The sequence below is a fragment of the Cornus florida genome, unplaced genomic scaffold (assembly GCF_030987335.1).
Source record: "Cornus florida cultivar Cherokee Brave unplaced genomic scaffold, ASM3098733v1 CherokeeBrave_3.0.0_Hap2_Chr08, whole genome shotgun sequence".
Classification (NCBI taxonomy): Eukaryota; Viridiplantae; Streptophyta; class Magnoliopsida; order Cornales; family Cornaceae; genus Cornus; species Cornus florida.
In genome coordinates this window covers 72,845,391-72,868,237 of record NW_026775578.1, presented here as the reverse complement: position 1 = coordinate 72,868,237, position 22,847 = coordinate 72,845,391, and positions in this window count along the sequence as shown.

The following is a 22,847-nucleotide window of genomic DNA, read 5'->3' as shown; positions in this document are numbered from 1 at the left end:
TTGTTAATATGAGTGTTTTGAGACGTTGGAGTTATTGGTTTTGTTGTATTGAGGATTGAGACCTTAAGCCAGAAGGTACCTATAGCGTAGTCGTTAGGGTTTTGAGAGTAGCTGGGATATTGACGTCTTTGGACCATGTCTCAACTCTTATGGAATGCTGAGTTACCATATTACTTTTGGTAATGATGATTCACGACATTAATATCATTTGCATCGAGAGGTTTCATGGGTAGACCTAGTGGGGGCAAGTTATAAACTAGTGCCTTATACTGTCATATTACCGTGCAAGTTATGTATTGTGGGCGAGTGCTAGTTGCTGTCGATGCTACCTTACTGACGAGTAAGTGTGGGCAGGCGCTACGTACTATCATTACTACCACACATTTGAGTACGTTGTGGGCAGGTTCTGGTCACTATTCGTATTGCCACATTGTCTTTGTTTTGTACCCTGATTTGATACGTGGTTATCTTAGATTTCTTTTGGTGGTTGTTTTTGGATCGGTATGATAGTTCATCAAAAGGAATGCTTACGGTTATTATCTTTCATTTCTTTATCTGACCTTGGGTTCTATATGTGACCTTTAACTTATCATGTGGCCGTGTAGTCATTTTTCTTTTGAGAGGTTGTCCTGTCATAAGCATGTGGGTGCGAATGACATTGGTTTGTGCGTTGTCTTTCAGTTTTGAGATTGCTTTTGTAGCATGTTGTGTGGGATACTCGGAGATATACTCCGTAGTTGTCCTAGTTTTGCCTTTTTTTGTTAGGGTTGGATTTTGGGGACGAAATCCCTTTAAGGTGGGAAGGTTGTAATGACCCGGTCATTTTCTTCCTTTCCTTTTTCCTTAAATTTTGTGGAAAAATTTTTTCCGTTGTCTTTTCTATTCTATGTTTGGTTTTTCGTCACTTAATGTTGTCTCAAGTACTCGAAAATGGTTTTTGAGACTCTTTCCTTTGGATTGACAACTTCCTTTAAGAATCAAGTCATTTCCACATTTTTAATTTTTTGACACTATTTACTTTTCGTCCTTTTTCATATTTTGTCTTTTCCCCGTTTGTCACTTTTTGGCACAACCTCACTTTTCGTGCACTGAGTTAGTTTTTGACTTCACGTATCTTCATTCTAAGTGGTTTCCACGAAATACGTTTCTTTACTTTTGTAGTAAAGTACTCTGGTTGCTCCCGGTGTCCATAGGGGCATGGATGCATAATTTTTCAGAATCTTTTTCTTTTCTTGGGGTGTTTTTCGTTAATATATTTTGAAGATATTTTATTTCAAGGGTTTTTAAGAAAAAAATTTTGAAAGATATTTTCATTTTGGCTCATTAGTGCAGTTTTCACTTTTTGAAGGGGCCATTGTGCAATTAATGAAATTTATTACAAAAATGCCTCGTTTTGAGCCTGGATCCTCGTATGGGATTCATTTTCACTTTTTGTTGAGTTGTGTACTCTTAGACTGGTCTTTTGGTCATTTTTCCCTAATTTCAGGGTTTCTAGCCCTGTTGCTGCCGAACTTGTTCAAGGTATATCTCTCTGCTCGAGACTCAGTTTTCGACGTTGTTTCTTCTATTGCTCATATTTTCTCATTCTGGTTCTTTTTTGTTTATAGAGTTTTACCATTTGAGTGCGTTTACTCAAATTTTACTTTTTTGGACCCGGCGGGGCCCTTTTGAGGCACTTTTAGGGTTTTCTTATAAATAGGTTATAAAATTAAAAAGTGATCTTCCCCTCTCTTTATGCACGACCAGAAGCAGCCATGGCAGTCCAAGGGGGCTGCCACCCTTATTTTCTCTATTAAACCTCCTTCCCTTTGTTAAAAAGTCGTAGTGCCTTCGTCTTTTATGTTTGTCTTGACTACACGCATCTTTCCCCCTTATTAGAATCCATTTTTGGCCATTTTTTGAGTTCAGGTTTGAGGTCAAGTTTAGATTTTGGTATGTCCTCTTTGGAGTTTAATGTTTACCGTGTTATCTCCGACATAACCTAGGAGTCTCATTAGATTCTGAGCACTTTTCTTTCGGTGGGAATTTGAGATTTTCATCTCAAATGGAGGTAGGGGGTGTTATAGTTTCATATTTTTGTTGACTTGCATACTAATGATGCTTGTACAACTTGTATGCATGTTTTTGTTCATAATCTAGAAATTAATTTAATTATTTTGTTTGTGTAAGATTTAATTCTTATAATGATATTCAACTTATAATTAAATTGTGGCATGTTAGAAATTTAGGCCTTGTTATGGTGGTTAATATATATTAAATTGGGATTATTTGAATAAGAATTGCAATTTTTATTTAATATTTATCTTTTGTGAAAGTTTAATTCACATAATTGTATCAAGTATGAAATAAACTTGTAATGTGATATTAAAGTAGGCCTTAGTGAGTTCTTGAACATATGTTAATTTGAGAGCATTTGGAGTTGTTTAAAAATCTAAAGGAAATTAATTAATTAGTTTAATTAATTTTATTTTAAGTGTTTTAATCACTTAATTACTTATTTGATGTTATATATGTGATGTCTATGATATGTCCTTCAACATATATAAATTTGAGGTTATTTGGAATTAATTTGGAATTTAGAGAATTTAATTATTTTTATTTAATTAAATTCTATCTAATTGCTCCCTGGATTTAATTGTGTTTTGAAAGTTATTTCAATGTTTAAATCATGAATTTGGACTTGTTGCATGTACACTTAGTTACATTTTGAGGATTGGATTACATAGTTGGTATATTTATATTCATAAGAATATGTTTTCCTTATTGAATATATTATTATTTTGTATAAGGAGTTACACATTTTGTATTTGACATCTTTTATGCCATAGTAGTTATGGACTTAGAACATGTATTGTATGTGTTTTCAATTTTGGTTGTGCGTGGTAGATAGTTGATTATCTTGTATATACATGTTGATATATATGTTGTTGCACAACTTGTTGATTTTGAAAATTTGGGAATGTCATTGTTTGACTAAGGTTAGGACATGGTTATAGTACGGGGGATTGTCCTGCTACAAGTCTAGTGCGCACACAGGGAGGTTATCCGTGAACTAATAACCCTAAAGTAACTATGGTGTTGATCTGATCTGGCGTGACGTCCAAGTGATTGTCCAAGTGATTGTCCTTTTCTGCACAAGACTGAAATATAAAGCTCACAGGTGATATAGAACATCGGAGAGTGATGGAACATCGCGTCAATATTGAGACTGAATTACTTAATGAAGTCAGTCCAAGTGAAATTCTTCCAGATTATTCCAGTGTTTCAGGTAAAATTGAAAAAAATAATTATTGACAATTTGAACAAAAGAAAAATTATTTTTAAACTGAGAAGTCAATCTCTTCTTTTCTTGCATATTTTATTTCCTTCTTTAATTCTATCTCATAGGTACATATATATAAATATATATATATTTGTGACAATAACTCCTTTGGATTCCATGGATTGCCTTTTTCTTCACAAGACTGATAAATGAACCAAAAAGGTGAAATAGAACACGGGAGATTGATGGAACAACGCATCAATATTGAGAGCGAAGTTGTTGCGCTTGAAGTACTTGATGAAGTCAATTCAAGTGAAAATTCTCCAGATTCTTCCAGTGTTTCAGGTGAAACTGATTTTCTGATTATCAAAAAAACAGTGGAACATATTAATGAAAAGATTCATGGTTTGCCACCTCTCCTCCCTGAACCTTGTATTTTCAAAGTGCATGAAGGACTAAGCAAGGTGTATGAAAAAGCATACACGCCCATACTGGTATCAATAGGTCCTTACCACCACAAAAATTCCAACCTACGTGCAATGGAAGAACATAAGTTGCGCTATTTTCAATCCCTTGTTCAACGTGTTGGTAATAATAATAATGATAATGCTAACTTCAATATGGGGATTTACGTCTTCATTTTGGAGAAGATAGTGGATAAAGCTCAAGCCTATTATGCAGACCCCATATGTTTGGAGAGAGACGAATTTTTTGAAATGTTGTTGCTTGATTCTTGCTTTATTATTGAGTTTCTTCGCAAACTTTATTTAGAGGAACTAAGAGACAAGGATGACCCTATTTTCAAGTCATCTTGGATGCTAGTGCAAATCTGTCGCGACCTCATGTTGCCTGAGAACCAGATTCCCTTCTTCGTTCTTTCTGAAATGTATTCCATAACCTGTAACCGAAGGTTGGAGGAAGTTCCTCTCATTGTGCTGGCAGTGTTTCCTATCATAGACATGCTACCCCGAAAATATTCCATTGAAAAAGCCATTCAACAAATAGTTGAGAAAACATCTACTTGTGATATCAAGCATTTTCTTCACTTGCTGCAAATTTTGTATGTTCCCACATTTGAAAAGCCTTCTGCAGTACCAACTAGGAAAAAAATGAAAGAAAAGCCTTCTGCAGATTCAGGAGATCATGAAGTGTGTATCCGAATGTGTAGTGTGACGGAGCTTCAAGAGTATGGAATTAGTTTCAAAGTTGATGACAGTGATGATGTTAGCATTTTTGATATAAGCTTCAAGGATGGTCACATGAAACTTCCTAAATTTAAAGTTGCAGATCGAACAGAGACATTCTTCCGTAACATTGTTGCCTATGAGCAACATTGTTCTAGTGATGAACCCAAATATTTCACAGATTATAGGTACTTTATGGATTTGCTTATCAACACGGGGAAAGATGGCAATACACTTCGTCTCCCTAAAATTATCGACGACATGTTGGGTGATGATGAGGTGGTGGCCACTATGTTTAACAGGATGGGTGATGGAGTATTAATAAAACCAAGCACTTTCTATTACTCACATTTATGCCAAAAGGTGAACGACCATTGTGAACAACCATGGAAAAAAACCATGGCTTGGTTAAGACGCAACTATTTCTACAACAGATGGGTAAGTATTTCAACAATTGCAGCTGGTGTGCTCCTTTTACTCACCCTAATACAAACTGTAGTAGCCCTCATTGCCCTCTTTTCTTAGTTCAACAGGTGATATTTTCTATTCACGTTATATTGCTATTTGTTATTGATATTGTTAATTTGCTTAGATCAGCTTGTTTGAATGGTTACTTTCAATAAGATTTCTGTATAAATTAGCGTGTATCAACAGTTTAATTTATGTTTGGGTTGTTTTGAGAACATGTCTAAAATTCCAATTTTTTATTTATTTATTTTATATGCTCTTGGCTAGTTGTTAAATGACCGAATATGACAGCTAATCTTCAAATAGAAGTCCAAGGCAGCAAAAAGATAATTCTTATCATGTTGGCACGATGTTCATCCCTATATAATTTTATTGAATTGTTACTACTGTTGGGATTTATATGCTCTGGCATAGCAAATTCCTGTTTAGATTAAAGTGACATATGTTCCTGACGTTTCTGAAATATTTATGTTTTGTACAATTGGTGAATTCAATGTATTATGTTTCAATTCATTATAGAATTGATAGTGTCCTCTTGATTACAAGAGATATTTATATATGTATGTGATGGCGATCAATACATGAATATAAATAGTAATCATAAATTGTTCATAGTCGGTAATTATGGATGAAATCATAATTAATTAAGATTTGAATTGGATCCGCATTAGGTTGAGATATATTGCGAGAGTCGTCGTATGCAATTGCTCCCTATCACCGTCATGGCATTTGACTCTTAAGTAAGAGAAAAGTATAGACTCTTTTATTAATTAAAAATTACTTTGATTTGTTCGGCGGATTCTTCGAGATCCTTAGACCGACACTTTGGGTAGTTATATAATTAATAGTTAGAGGGTTATATTTTCAATATTTGCATCATTGCTACTTGTATTTATTTTGTATTGATTATGGTTGATTACAAAGTAAATTCGAAGGCCTTCGTGTATTTTTAAACAAAATGATTTATTATATATTTATTTATTTAAATTATTATTTTTGTCAAACAAATGTTTTATTGTGATCGAGTCAGAAATAATCAAAGGTACCAAAATAAATATGTTAATTAAGTAGTCAGATTGATGGCTTTATTTATCCGATAATTAATTATGCATAGAGGGGTCAAAGTGCAATATTGAATTAGAGGTTATTTATTATTTAATTGGAGTTCAATTAATTTCTTTTAGTGGAGTAGAAATTAATTTATGAATTAATTGAATTAGATCCATGGACCGAGCCAATTATTACTTCATTGTAGCCAATAAAATAATAGGCCTAATGGATTCTCACTCATAGCCCAACTTGATATTAGAATCATATTAGATTTGAGACATATGAATTAAAGATTGAGAATGATTTGTTGTTTCCTTTTCTTTATTTTTATGTTGCTTATAAATATACATGGTCTACGTATATTTTAGGGGTGATTTTTGGAAGAAGGAAAAATGAATCTATTTTCTCTCTCTAGAAAATTAGGGTTTATGTTTTCATCAAATGGAGGCTCCCACAAGCCTACTTTTCCAAAGTCATTCATGGAGGTTTATGAGTGATTTCTAAAGGTAAAACAATTACCAATAAGATGAAGATCCAAGGAGAAAACATCTTGTTAAGGGATCTACAACAAGTGAGAACATTCACTTTAGAGGAAAGATTTAAAGATTTACTCAGACCTTTGATATAAGTATTCAATCTTTAATTGAATGATGCATCATATTTTTATTTTTGCATAAAACTTGTCTTTATGTGATGAATCAAGATCTATGATTCAAAATCCCACGAAAAGTTTTTAAAACTAGCACGTTTCCTGTAATACCCCTAATTTTAAAAATGATAGTCCTGACATTTATTTTAATTATGTATGTGTGTTTTTACTAAATTTATTGTTTAAATTGTATTTTGTTTGTTTAAATAAATTCTTTGCTGGATTAATTGCATTACTTGAATTAAATTGTTTTAAATATTTGGTTAATAAATTATTTGCTTGATTATTTGCATTTTGTGAATTAATTGTTTAAATAAAACTGTTTTAGGTTAATTGGTTATTTAATTATGTTTCTTAAGTTTTCTTAATTACGTTCTTATGTAAAATTAACTGTTTTATAATTTAGGGTTTAGTTTATTTAGCCGACACAGGTTTTAATTATGTTCTATGGGTCGGTTAGGATTTATTTAGGGCTTGAATTAATTTAGGGTTTGGTATAACTCTATAAATATATGGGTATACGTTTGCCTAGGGTTTTTGATAAACCCTACTCACCACCTTCAATAACAGAGTCACATAACAGAGTCATACAGAGAGTTCTGAGAGCAGAAAAACATAGAGGGAGCTTGTGTGGTTTACTAAGAGAAACTTTAGGAGATTAAGGGAGGGATTCAAGGAGGAGTTCTGGTCCTGACTAGGAGTGGCAGAGGTTGATAACAACAAGTTGACGTTGCTGGAATTTATAGAGATGGTGAATTATAGTTTCAAATCTGAAACTGCAGGCAAGTCTCTGTTCTTCTCTCTCCCGTTAATTCGTGTTCTGTGCATGCCTAGTTAGACTTCAGGAATTAATCAAACATTAAAACAGATTCAACGAATGTTATAATTCATCTTGTATGCATGTTGAATCAATATTTTGTTTCTATTGTGTTAATCTGTTTGATGTTGGTTAAAAGTTTTAACAGAAATCTTGTTGCCGATTATTTTAGCACTTGTGTTAAATTCCTATTGTGATTGGATATCTATGTTTTAGTATTAGTTTGAGATATCTAAATGAACCCTAGAATAAGTTCTTAAAACAGTAATGAAGATCACCAAATAAATCTGTTGTGGGTTACTTAAAGTTTCAGACTAAGGTTTTGTAATCGTTGCTTCTAAACCTATGTTTTATGCATGCTATCATTGAATATCAATGGTTAATATGTACCTAGGATTGAGATTGAACCTAGAATGAGAATTAAAACATGTTACAGAGGCTCTGGTAATCACCGGAATTAGAGAAGACGAAGCTGGAACGGACAACGGCGGCTAGGGGAAAAGAGAGCAGGCTCTCAAATACCTTAAAGCCGGCTCCAAACTTATTTGGAGGCGGCTCCAAGTGTCTTTGAGCCGGCTCTAAGTGGTTTAGAGCCGGCTCCAAGAGAAAAATTGAGCAAGCTCCAAATTTTAGAGCCTGCTTCATTTTAAAACGCACAGAATCGAATTTTTAGGGACTTTTTAGCTGAAATTGTATTTTCTAAAATTGTTTAAAGGCTACTGGATGTTGTAATTTAATGTTTAAGACTTGTAAAAATGTTAAGAAGCATGATTACAAGTAGGAACTAAGAACGGGATTAATCTAAGATTAAACAGTGAACCCGTGGGTGGATGATTTGAAAATTAATTTCTATTGTCTACTATTTTTGGAATTTTATTTCTCTGCATGACTTGGATTTATAAATCATGTTTTGCAGCTATGTTATAAGCATACTATTGTATAGTTATATGTATGCTTAGTTGGGATCAACTGGTGTTGAAATCTGTTTTACATTGCATCAGTTATGGTACTGTTTGGAGAGGTAGATTGTGTAATTCTACTTAATAAATTTAACGGACTGTAATTGGGATTCTAGATCTTATATTGAATGCATAAGTTGGTTATATACATGTTAAACTATATTTATGCTAATTATGGAGTATGGTTGATAAATACTTATTTCTGTTTTTGTCAACTTCGTTAATTGGAGGATTGTACGTACCGGTATGGGACGGTGACATACTAGGTATGGATTAGTTCAAGTACTAAATCCTACCTAATTTGGAATGAGTTGGACTAACCATAAAATGGTGAAGTCCTACATATATGGATATATATATGAACCGGTATGGGACGGTGTCATATTAGGGATGACTTAGTTCAAAACACTAAGACCTACCTATATTGGGAATGGATTAGTTCAAAACAATAAGTTCTATCAAATTTGGATTAAGGTATGGATTAACTATAAAGGTTAAGTTCATCACCTACTTGTGTCATGTCAAACAAATAAATTGAATGACCTATTGTGGTTTCAGGATGGATTGATTATACATATATCAGACCACTATACAGATGGTTGATATTTTGTATTAGGAGTACGGACTTTATAAATTTATTTTATGTGCCATGGTATGAGATTGAGTCTCAGGACCATGGTTAGGGCGCGTATGTCGCCTAGGATGGATAACTGGACATAGGTGTTGTTCCTTGGTAGGTCTAGGTACTCATGCCCACCTTCGGGTGCGTATTCGAATGTTGCCTTCTATTTAGGCTGAGACAGACCTACTGGACTAGCGAGCGTCCTCTAGTGTGTACTATGTACATATATGGACTACTCTAGTTATTGTTGAGTCTTCTTAGAATGTATCTGCGTATCGGATTACTGTTTGGATTGTAGTAGATCAGGACTTGCATGTGGGCCTGACCCACTTCTTTATTTTTCAGGTGCTCATCAGTTCCAGAGTTAGAGTTTGGACGTGTAGAGCAGATACAGCTATTCATTTCTCTGATTATGTATGAATCTTCTCTATGATAGCTTTGGATTTTATTTTTATTATTTCAGTATCTTTTGGAGAATTTTAATCAGGGGTCCAATGGATGGATTCCAGAGTTGTAAACTTATGGAGTTTTGGATTATCTGGTTTTAAGTATTTAATTATAAAGGATTTTATTTCTAGATTCTTTCAGCTTATTATTTTTATTTCTTATTTTATCTTGTATTCTGTGTTCGGTTACATATTAATTGTTTGATATCCCTCGGGTTTGGGCTTGGGCCTGATCAACCTGTGTCTCAGATCCGAGGGGTATCATAGTTGGTATCAGAGAACTCCAGGTTCAAGTGTCTCTAGGATTCTATTATATTAAGTCTTCCGCGTAGCGTTTCCTCTTAATTAGAGCTTAAGTTTAGAATTCGTCGTATTCCTTTACGGTTCGTTTAGAGGTTACTGATGTCAAGTTTATTCTGTAATTGTAGAATGTTTGGCACTAGGAGGAGGATGAGGGCCGCGATGAAAGCAAAGAAGGGCCCAAGGCCGAGGAAGGTTACTCCAGTAATTCCCCTACGAAGGCCGATCAAGAAGGCGGAATTGGAGACCAAGGAGTTGATTCCAATAAGCGTTGCTTCGGAGTATAAGTCAAGGAAGGTTTCTTGCGTGCGGGATTGGCCACCATACTGTGGACCTAACACAATTTCGGTGGTGCTCGAAGCTGAGCTAAGCGGAGAGGAAGACCCCGAAGAAGATCAGGATGGAGGAGATACCGGAGCATCCGAGATGGAGGGCACCGGAGTTCAAAGATGACTGCTCTTTTAAGAGTACTTTTAATTACTAGTAGTGGAGGATGTATTAGTAAGAAGGCAGTATGGATTTAATCACGTACATTAGGATTATGTTAAAGAACACCTTACGGTTATTTGTTTGATAGTTTTGGTTTGAAAAGTTCTTAATAAAGTAAACTTGTGGTTTTGACTATCTCAATTTTGTTTATTGGAAGTTGTGTTGTAATGTATATATGAATAGTTTTATTAAACTGTATTGGAATGTGTATGTTGCGATAAGGAAATAAAGTCAGTCACAGTAGGGTGATTGGTTTTTGGGCAAGCAAACAAAGTTTTGCTTATAGGTTCATTGTCTTGCAATAGGATGATTACCAGGGAGTTATAAAAGAACTTGTGTAAACTCAAGATGTTAGGTTTGGTATAGAAGGAAGATTCTTAAAATAAAGTGACATTCTAACTCTGAGTAGATTTTGGAGTATTTTGTTTACTTTACGTGTTTTACATTGTGGAGTATTCAGAACAGTTGGGATTTAGGTTGGTGACACATGTATGCAATAGACCTCAGGGTATCTCTACACCTTTTTGGCAATACCACCATTTTACATAGGAGGATGGGCCTGTGACACTAGATATTGGTAGACTCAGATTTCTAACAAATCTTTTGGTCCTGGACATGCACACGTATGATGTGATACTTCATATGGATTGGTTATCATCGCCCTGCTCAAGTTATTTGTGTTAGAAAGGTCTATTGTGTTCACCATACCTAGTCAGGATATTTTATGTCATTGCTATGCCACGTTCTAGCGGGGACAATAGCACCTAGTTGTTTCGGGTAGAGTAGGAGACGGAGGAGGGGATTACTGTATCTTTAGATAATATACCAATTGTATAGGATTTCCTGGATATATTTCAGGAGATTCCAGGGTAGCCACCTAGTCGCGAGATCGATTTTATGATAGACTTAGCTCTAGGCACTGCACTTATTGCTAGGGCACCCTACAGGATGGCACCGGTGGAGATGAGAGAGCTGAGGGATCAAATTCAACAATTACTCAGCCAGGGTTTTATTCGTAGGGGTACATCACCTTGGGGAGCACCGGTGTTATTTGTGAAGAAGAAGGATGGTTCGCTCCGCTTGTGTATAGATTACAGGGAGTTAAACAAGGTTACGATTCGTAACAAGTATCCTTTAGCCAGGATTAATGACTTGTTTGATCAGTTAAGGGGAGCCACATACTTCTCCAAGATTGATCTGTGTTCTGGATATCATCAGTTGAGGGTTAGGGAGCAGGATGTGCCTAAGACCGCATTTCTTACAAGATATGGATCTCATGAGTTTCGTGTCATGCCATTTGGGACGACTAACGCACCAGCAGTGTTCATGGACTTAATGAACAGAGTCTTCCGGTCTTATTTGGATCAGTTTGTAATTGTCTTTATTGATGACATCTTGATCTATTCTCAGTTGGAGGATGATCATGCTAGATATCTTCGCATAGTCTTGCAGACGCTTCGTGATCACCAGTTATATGCCAAATTTGAGAAGTGTGAATTTTGGCAGTGGGAAGTGAAGTTTCTGGGTCACGTGGTGTCAGAAAGGGGGATAGCGGTTGATCCAGCAAAGGTTTCAGCTGTAGTAGAGTGGGGACCGCCTACTTCACCTACCGAGATTCGGAGTTTTCTTTGTTTGGGAGGATATTATTGTCGGTTCATCCAGGGATTCTCCACGATAGCAGGACCACTCACTTATCTGACCAAGAAGGGTGTACAGTTCGTGTGGGATGAGCGCTGTCAGCGAGCTTTTGATGAGCTGAAAAGGAAGTTGACTTCTGTACCAGTTCTAGCTACTCCACAGAGCGGGATAGAGTATCTTGTCTATACGGATGCTTCGTTGTAGGGTCTTGGATGCGTTTTGTTGTAGGAGGAGCGACCCATTTCTTATGGATCTAGGAAGCTTAAGCCTCATGCGCTTAACCATCCAACACATGATTTAGAGTTGGCAGCTGTGGTCTTTGCCTTACGTATTTGGAGGCATTATTTGTTAGGTGAGTCCTTCAGATTGTTCAGCGACCACAAGAGTATGCAATATTTGTTCACGCAGTGGGAGCTGAATATGAGACAGCGTAGGTGGTTGGAGTTTGTAAAAGACTATCACTTTTCTATACAGTACCATCCAGGGAAAGCGAATGTGGCGGCGGATGCACTCAGTCGCTGACCTGTTGGTAGTCTTTTTGCTTTATTCACCACTGAGTGGAAAGCGTTGAAGACCATCGATGAGTTGTCAGATGCTTTTATGGCTTGCTTGGTGGCTACACCTTCCATCATTCATAAAGTTCTGCAAGCACAACTCACGAATCAGCAGTGCATTGACAAGGTTGCAGAGATAGCTTCTGGAGAGGTCCCATTTTACTATGTTGGGCCTGATAGAGGTTTGAGGTACAAGGGACGGTTGGTAGTACCTTCTGCAGATGGGTTAAGGAAGGATGTGATGACTGAGACTCACCACTCAGAGTTTTCTGTTCATCCAGGAGGTGACAAGATGCATCAAGATATGAAGCAGCAGTTTTGGTGGGCAGGTATGAAGAGAGACATTGCTCTTTTTGTTTCTTAATGTAGTACTTGTCAAATGGTCAAGATTGATCATCAGAGGCCGTCAGGAGCTCTACAGCCACTACCGATATCGGAGTGGAAATGGGAGAGCATTTCTATAGATTTTGTGGAGGGGCTTGCCAAATTCCTTTAAGGATCGCAATTCCATATGGGTTATCGTGGACAGATTGACCCAGTCAGCTCATTTCTTACCTATTCGCACTGACTTCACTTCGGAGCAGTTGGCGAGACTTTACATTACTAAGATTGTGAAGTTGTATGGGATTCCATTGTCTATTATATTAGACAGGGATTCGAGCTTTATGTCAGGATTCTGGAAGAGTTTTCAGTAGGCTTTGGGTACAGAGTTGCATCTTAGCACTGCTTATCATCCTCAGACTGATGGACAAACTGAGAGGGTAAATCAGATTATAGAAGATATGCTTCGATCATATGTTCTTGATTTCAAGGGCTATTGGGAGGATTATTTGCCACTTGTGGAGTTTGCGTATAACAATAGTTTTCAGAAGACTATTGGTATGGCACCATTTGAGGTGTTGTACGGTCGACCGTGTCGATCACCTGTTTGTTGGACGGAGGTTGGAGAAAATCGATTCTTGGGTTCTGAGTTCATCAAGGATACCTCTGAAAAGATTGCTCTTATTAAGGATTGCATGCGTACTGCTCAGAGTAGGCAGAAGAGTTATACTGATCGGCGTACTCGTGCTTTGGAGTTTAGAGTTGGAGATCAGGTTCTTCTCAAAGTGTCACCTATGAAAGGTGTTATGCACTTTGGGAAGAAAAGGAAGTTGGCACCACGGTTTGTCGGTCCATTCATGATTACGGATAGTGTTGGAGCTGTTGCTTATCGGTTGGCACTTCCGGATACTTTGGATCTCGTCCACAACGTGTTTTATGTTTCCATGTTGTGGAAATTTCTGCGCGATAAGGATCGGTATCAGCATATCGATGTTGGGGAGATTGAGTTGTAGCCGGATGTAACTTATTTAGAGCCACCGTGTCGTATTGTAGACCGATGAGATCAGATTCTTTGTAACAAGGTTATTCCTTTGGTACGTGTTCAGTGGAGTCATCACAATGAGGTTGAGTCCACTTGGGAACGGGAGGAACTCATTCACTCGCAGTTTCCTGAATTATGGGAAGAAGGTAAGAGTGAATTCCGAGGACGAAATTCCTTTTATTAGGGGGGAAGAATGTAATACCCCTAATTTTAAAAAGGATAGTCCTGACATTTATTTTAATTATGTATGTGTGTTTTTACTAAATTTATTGTTTAAATTTTCTTTTGTTTGTCTAAATAAATTCTTTGCTGGATTAATTGCATTACTTGAATTAAATTGTTTTAAATATTTGGTTAACAAATTATTTGCTTGATTATTTGTATTTCGTGAATTAATTGTTTAAATAAAACTGTTTTAGGTTAATTGGTTATTTAATTATGGTTCTTAAGTTTTCTTCATTACGTGCTTATGTAAAATTAACTGTTTTATAATTTAGGGTTTAGTTTATTTAGCCGACACAGGTTTTAATTATGTTCTATGAGCCGGTTAGGATTTAGTTAGGGCTTGAATTAATTTAGGGTTTGGTATAACTCTATAAATATATGGGTATATATCTGCTTAGGGTTTTTGATAAACCCTACTCACCACCTTCAATAACAGAGTCACGTAATAGAGTCATACAGAGAGTTGTGAGGGCAGAAAAACAGAGAGGGAGCTTGTGTGGTTTACTGAGAGAAACTTTAGGAGATTAAGAGAGGGAATCAAGGAGGAGTTCTGGTCCTGACTAGGAGTGGTAAAGGTTAATAACAACAAGTTGACGTTGCCGGAATTTATAGAGACGGTGAATTATAGTTTCAAATCTGAAACCGCAGGTAAGTCTCTGTTCTTCTCTCTCCCGTTAATTCGTGTTCTGTGCATGCTTAGTTAGACTCCAGAAATTAATCAAACATTAAAATAGATTCAACGAATGTTATAATTCATCTTGTATGCATGTTGAATCAGTATTAGGTTTCTATTGTGTTAATCTGTTTGATGGTGGTTAAAAGTTTTAACAGAAATCTTGTTGCCGATTATTTTAGCACTTGTGTTAAATTCTTGTTGTGATTGGATATCTATGTTTTAGTATTAGTTTGAGATATTTAAATGAACCCTAGAATAAGTTCTTAAAACGGTAATGAAGATCACCAAATAAATCTGTTGTGGGTTGCTTAAAGTTTCAGACGAAGGTTTTGTAATCGTTGCTTCTAAACCTATGTTTTATGCATGCTATCATTGAATATCAGTGGTTTAATATGTACCTAGGACTGAGATTGAACCTAGAATGAGAATTAAAACATGTTGCAGAGGCTCTAGTAATCACCGGAATTGGGGAAGACGAAGCTGGAACGGACAACGGCAGTTATGGGAAAAGAGAACAGGCTCTAAAATACCTTAGAGCCGGCTCTAAACTTATTTGGAGGCGGCACCAAGTGTCTTTGAGCCAGCTCTAAGTGGTTTAGAGCCGGCTCCAAGAGAAAAATTGAGCAGGCTCCAAATTTTAGAGCCTGCTCCATTTTAAAACGCACAGAATCGAATTTTGACAGACTTTTTGGCTGAAATTGGACTTTCTAAAATTGTTTAAAGGCTACTAGATGTTGTAATTTAATGTTTAAGACTTGTAAAAATGTTGGGAAGCATGATTACAAGTAGGAACTAAGAACGGGATTAATCTAAGATTAAACAGTGAACCCGTGGGTGGATGATTTGAAAATTAATTTCTATTGTCTACTATTTTTGGAATTTTACTTCTCTGCATGACTTGGATTTATAAATCATGTTTTGCAGTTGTGTTATAAGCATACTATTGTATAGTTATATGTATGCTTAGTTGGGATCAACTGGTGTTGAAATCTGTTTTACATTGCATCAGTTATGGTACTGTTTGGAGAGGTAGATTGTGTAATTCTACTTAATAAATTTAATAGACTGTAATTGGGATTCTAGATCTTATATTGAATGAATAAGTTGGTTATATACATGTTAAACTATATTTAAGCTAATTCTGGAGTGTGGTTGATAAATACTTATTTCTGTTTTTGTCAACTTCGTTAATTGGAGGATTGTACGTACCGGTATGGGACGGTGACATACTAGGTATGGATTAGTTCAAGCACTAAATCCTACCTAATTTGGAATGAGTTGGACTAACCATAAAAAGGTTAAGTCCTACTTATATGGATATATATATGAACCGGTATGGGACGGTGTCATATTAGGGATGACTTGGTTTAAAACACTAAGACCTACCTATATTGGGAATGGATTAGTTTAAAACACTAAGTCTTATCAAATTTGGATTAAGGTATGGATTAACTATAAAGGTTAAGTCCATCACCTACTTGTGTCATGTCAAACAAATAAATTGAATGACCTATTGTGGTTTCAGGATGGATTGGTTATATATATATCAGACCACTACACAGATGGATGATATTTTGTATTAGGAGTACGGACTTTATATATTTATTTTATATGCCATGGTATGAGATTGAGTCTCAGGACCATGGTTAGGGCGCGTATATCGCTTAGGATGGATAACTGGACATATGTGTTGTTCCCTGGTAGGTCTAGGTACTCATGCCCACCTTTAGGTGTGTATTCATATGTTGCCTTCTATTCAAGCTGAGACAAACCTACTGGACTAGTGAGCGTCCTATAGTGTGTTCTATATACATATATGGACTACTTTAAATATTGTTGAGTCTTCTTAGGATGTATCTGCGTATTGGATTACTGTTTGGATTATAGTAAATCAGGACTTGCATGCGGGCCTGACCCACTTCTTTATTTTTCAGGTCCTCGTCAGTTCCAGGGTTAGAGTTTGGACGTGCAGAGTAGATACAGCTATCTATTCCTCCAATTATGTAGGAATCTTCTCTATGATAGCTTTGGATTTTATTTTTATTATTTCAGTATCTTTTGGAGAATTTTAATATGGGGTCCAATGGATGGATTCCCGAGTTGTAAACTTATGGAGTTTTGAATTATCAGGTTTTAAGTTTTTAATTATAAAGGATTTTATTTCTAGATTCTTTCAGCTTATTATTTTTATTTCTTATTTTATCTTGTATTCTGTGTTCGGTTACATATTAATTGTTTGATATCCCTTGGGTTTGGGCCTGGGCTGATCAACCCGTGTCTCAGATCCGAGGGGTATCACATTTCCCGACAGTGGTATTAGAGCATGGTTTGATTCATTACTAGAGATCATGTTTTTATCAAAATTCGTCATTCATGGATCCAAAATTATATTTATATATATTTTTATTGATGTATGTTAATATATGATTTAATATATTGATATATATTGATACATGAAGATGTATGTATAATTATGAATGGATGATGATGTATGTTTAGGCCATGAATGAAGCTTATAGGTTTTTTGAATGTAATTTTATCTTTGAATGAATGTAATTAAGGCTTTGATTTAGCCATTTGAAAGTTTAATGATGTAATTTAATTTTTTCTATTGTATTTCAAATTGAAAATATTTTTAAAGCCATGTAATATTCATCAAAGGATGCTATGAAGCTTCAAGAAGTTCCAAAAGGGTTAAATTAGGCTTCGGGAATTTTTTGGAATTTTTTCGGAATTTTTCAGAATTTTTCAGGAATTTTTTGGGCTTAATTTGATTTTCTGGAATTTTTTTAAAATTATTTTTTGCAATTTCGGCGGTTTTTCGGCGACTGAAGCGTCGCTGGCGGCAAGATTAGCGCCGGAAAAAGGGGAGGAGGATCCGGTGCGGCGCGGTGCACATGCACCCGCACCGGAAACCCTTGGATCATCATCAACCAAGGGAGAAGATCCGGTGTAGTGCAGCTGGAAGGTTGTCCATGCACCACCAATGGTGAGGCGCGTGCAGTCCACGCGCCTTAAGGAAGTCAATTCCACATGGCGCGTGCCAGCGCGTGGAACGCGCTGGCAACTCCCACCACCAACGCGTGCGAGCGCATGGCACGCGCTAGGAACTTTCCTGAGCGCGTGCAGGCGTGTCAGATGTGCTTTGAGGCATCTGATGATATCCAGTGACGCGTGGGGTCAGCTTACATCCTCCTGCGGGTGTACACAAGCCTTTGATTAACCCTCGTGCAATACTTAGAGCAATTAAATGTTAAAAGCTGATTCCATTAGCCATTTTTATTTGCTTTATCTATTATTTATTGATGTATGTGATGCATGAAATAGATAATTATTTATTAATTGTTATTCATGCATTGGATCCATAATATTTAATTAAATGACTTGATTTATATTAATTAAATTATGAAAATTAATTGGATTTAAATACTAATTAATTTGAGGGCACTTATTGGGAAACGAAAAATTATTTTTGTAAATTATTTTTGAAGTGTGCCTCAAATTAAATATTAGTGAATCGTTTAAAGTCCAAATATTTTCTAAATTTAATTGGATTAAAATCAAGACGTTTTGCATGCATTATACCACGTAAATGAATAAAATGAAAACCCTAATTATGAATGATTAAAAATTGAGTGGGAGCGGGGATTTTTATACATTGCCCCATGGCCTTCGTTATTAGTATCATTGTAATTAGATCTTCAAAAATAAGGTCCCACGCATGATTTAAAGAGTCTTAATATTATAAGAATGATTATCTCATGAAAATAATAATATTAAATATTCATTGTAATTAGATCTTTAAAAATAAGGCCCTACGCATGATTTAAAGAGTTTAGCTTATAATAACAAGATATTTAATATTTTATTTTTCATTAGAGCTTTAATAACGTTATACACTCAATCTCAAATCAATAGTGTTAGCTCATCAATGGAGTGGTCTACACTAGGTGATTTTAGAAAGGCTAAAATAATCGGGAATCATTTCATATAGATAGACATTGCATTGTCTTAAGAGATATAGAGATGATGGGATTTGTCCGCCAATAGCAATAATGAACTTCGCTAACCGAATAAGTTATTGGCGTATTGGTTATCCAATTTTTCATGCAGTGGTTAAGGGACCCATATACTATTTTAATGGAAGTGCTTGCCTAATAGTAAATGAATCTCAACAATAGTAATAATGAACTCCTCCAACAGGATAAGTTATTGACATATTGATTAGTTGATTTATTATATTACAGAGTTGAGGGACCCGCATTAATTAAAAGGGATTGTTCACCAATAATGATAATGATCTCTTGTTCGATTGAGATTTATTATATTATGTGGTTAACAAACTCATTTTAATTTTAAATATGCATGACAGTATTGATAATTCACCTTACATATTGTATGAATGCATTTATATTCAGATTAATTATGTCTAATCCAGTTTATCTGCTTGCTTACATAGTTAATGTAACTGGACCTCATTAATATTGAACTGGAGGTCAATAGGGCTGACTTGAATGGTAAGTTTCATATTGACATGATTATTGCCTTGTTACCAAAACTGGTTCGGCTCTTTCAGAGTAAACTAAATAAGGAATCAGTTTGAGTTCACACTCGCTGATATTCTTATAGGATTAGTAGTAGATGAAGGGATAATCAAAAGTATAGGCGTTCCTATCAATCTAACCTAGTCTATACCATCTTCTTCTAGGCCCAAGTGGAAGGGCAAAGCAAAGAAGAAGGATGATAATAGGACCAGGCTAGCACGAAACATAGGTATCCAAGAGGTTAAAGGGAATAAGGCAGTGTATGTTGAGGGCGAAAGAAATTGTTTCTTTTGCCACTAACTAAGACACTCAAGGACGACCTGTCTTAGCAATGACGTGGCATAGGAAAGTATATATTTAATCATTGAGCCATGTTATGTGGTTGTATCTATTAATTCCTGATGGAAAGATTTTGGAGCCACTAAATATGTTTGTAATTCATTGCAAGGATTTCAGTTATCCAGAAGCCTCGATGATATGGAATATATTTGTAATTGACCTGATGTTGAGGTTGTAGCTAAGTCAGTGGGAGTATTACATCTGAAATTAGAGAATATGAGGATATTAGTATGAGAGAACTATCTTTATGCATAGAAGTTAGACGCTATCTAATTCTTGTTTCACTTGTGGTTTATAAAAACTGGATTGTTATTTTGTAAAATTGGTTTTATAAAATTGAATAGATAAGCAATTGCTTCTAGTGCATTAAAAGATGGTTAATATACTATAATCACAAACTCTTAAGATTTGTAGGATGTAGAAACTAATGTTGCATCTTCTAGATTGAATGCTAAGAGAAAATTTGTTATTCCTGACTCATTATATTTTTAGTGTCTATTTTTGGGTTGTAATCAATCAAAATGAGATTCAAAGATTGGTTAAAGAAGGTTTATTACCTAGTGAGGCAAAGGAGCCTAAACCGAACTTGTGAATCCTATTTTGAAGGATAGATAACTCTAAGGGCTTAATCAGCCAAATGAAATAGACATAAAGGACAATTGGAGTCGGTATATACAGACACATGTGGTCTTATAAACATCCAAGCAAGATTACTTAAGTTTTGGATAAATTTATCTGATGCGACACAAGTCTTAAATTTTTGGTATATTCCAAAAGTGTCAAGACTGACGTGGAGCACAGATTAGGTAAACTTATCAAAACATTTCGATCTGATCGTGGATATGAGTATTTCTTGGGATAGTGCAAAGACTATATAGTCAATGAGGGTAAAGTGTACTAGTTTTCCGCAATTGAAGCCCAATGGATTGAGGTGTCAAATAGGAATAACAGAATTCCGCTTAACATAGTTAGATCTATGAACATTTATGCTACATTATCTCTTTCATTTAAGAGTGTAGCATTAATGATATCGATGCGCATTATGAACTGTATTCCATCTTAGTCTATCTCAAGGATATCTTTTGAGTTATGATGTTGACTAAATCTTAGTTTAAATCACATGCACATATGGGGTAGTCTTGCACATGTGCGCTTGATATGGCTAAGTAAGTTGGAAACAGATCATACGCATGATAGATTTGATAGCTACTCTAAAAGTCACTAGGATGGATTATTTTATGATCTCAATGATAAAAGTTGATTGTTTACACTCACTGTTTATCTACAGGAGAATCATATTATGAATCACATACCTAGTAGCATAATGTTAGAGAATATGGTATGAGTACCAGATGTACCACAAGTGAACACACTTATTATAGAGATTGAGAATAATATATGAATTCCCTACCGATGCGTCAGCATCATCTAATATACAGATTTCTGCATCGATACATTATTGTAGTAGGATGATTATCATCCAATCCGACAGAATCATGTTTTTAGGTAATACCTTTATGGACATCCCTGTCAAACATGAGTTGGAATCCAGTAAGCTACACGGAAGCATGAACTGATATAGATACAGATCGTTTTGGCAAGTTGTTATGAAATCAGAGTTGGAATCTATGTATTCTAATAAAATTTGGGATCTTGTAGAACTTTTATAGTACGGTGATACCTATGGAAGGCAAGTTAATCTACGAAAGGATACCAGAGATTTCTTAGTAATTAAATCATGAGTGTATAAAGGAATGTCATTATTTTTCCTAATTCTATATATTGATGACATCCTACTCATTTATAATGACGTGGAAGTTTTGTCATCAATAAAAAGGTAGTTGTTCAATTACTTTTAAATGAAGGATTTTCAAGATGTAAGCTATATTCCTAGGATTAAGCTTTTGCAAGATCAGGTTAAAAGGAAAATAGGCTTATCTTAACAATCCTACATTGATAAAGTTTTGACCAAGTTTGGTATGCATAACTCAAAGAATGAGTTCTTGCTTTATTGATATGGATTGCTCTCTCTAGTAAGTAGTTTTCCAAGACTAGCAGAGGAGATTGAGGAAATGAGACTGGAACTATATGCTTTGGCATATGGAAGTCTCATATATACCATGGTCTTTACCAAATAGGACATCTGTTACATAGTAGGGATAGTCAGAAGATATCAATCCAATCTTGGACTTGATAACTGGTCTATTGTGAAAAATATCATTAAGTACCTAAGGAGGACCAAGGATATCATACTCATTTATGGATGTGATGATATGGTCCTAGTCAGGTATGCTAGTTCTGATTTTCAATCAGAAGTAGATACTATGAGGTTCATGACTTAGTGTATGTTCACTTAATGGAAGGGAAATCAGTTGGTAGATTGTTAAGCAGATTTCAACTGCTGACTTAAACCTGCAGATGGAATACATTGCAGCCTTAAAGGCGGCAAAGGAAGCCTATTGGTTTGATCTCACTAATTTAGAGGTTGTGGAGTATACTAGCCTGCCTATTGAGCTATGTTACGACAATATTGCAGAAGTAGTCCAAATCAATGACCCAAGGTTCTATAGAGGAACAAGATACACTGAGAGGAAATATCATGCTCTACATGACATTGTCCGGCAAGAAAATGTACTTATAGCTAGAACATTGCATTGGAACACAACTTTGTTGATCCATTATCAAAGGTGTCATTGATCAATAATTTTGATCATCATCTGGATAACATTGGAGTCAGTTGCAATTTGAATTGGCTATGAGGGCAAGTGGGAGCTGTTGGGATTTATATGCCCTGGCATAGCAAATTCCTGTTTGGATTAAAGTGACATATGTTCCTGACGTTTCTGAAATATTTATGTTTTGTACAACTGGTGAATTCGATGTATTATGTTTCGATTCATTATAGAATTGATAGTGTCCTCTTGATTACAAGAGATATTTATATATGTATGTGATGGCGATCAATACATGAATATAAATAGTAATCATAAATTGTTCATAGTCGGTAATTATGGATGGAATCATAATTAATTAAGACTTGAACTGGAACCGCATTAGGTTGAGATATATTGCAAGAGTCGTTGTGTGCAATTGCTCCCAATCACCGTCATGGCATTTGACTCTTAAGCATGAGAAAAGTATAGACTCTTTTCTTAATTAATAATTACTTTGATTTGTTCGGCAGATTCTTTGGGATCCTTAGACCGACACTTTGTTTAGTTATGTAATTAATAGTTAGAGAGTTATATTTTCAATATTTGCA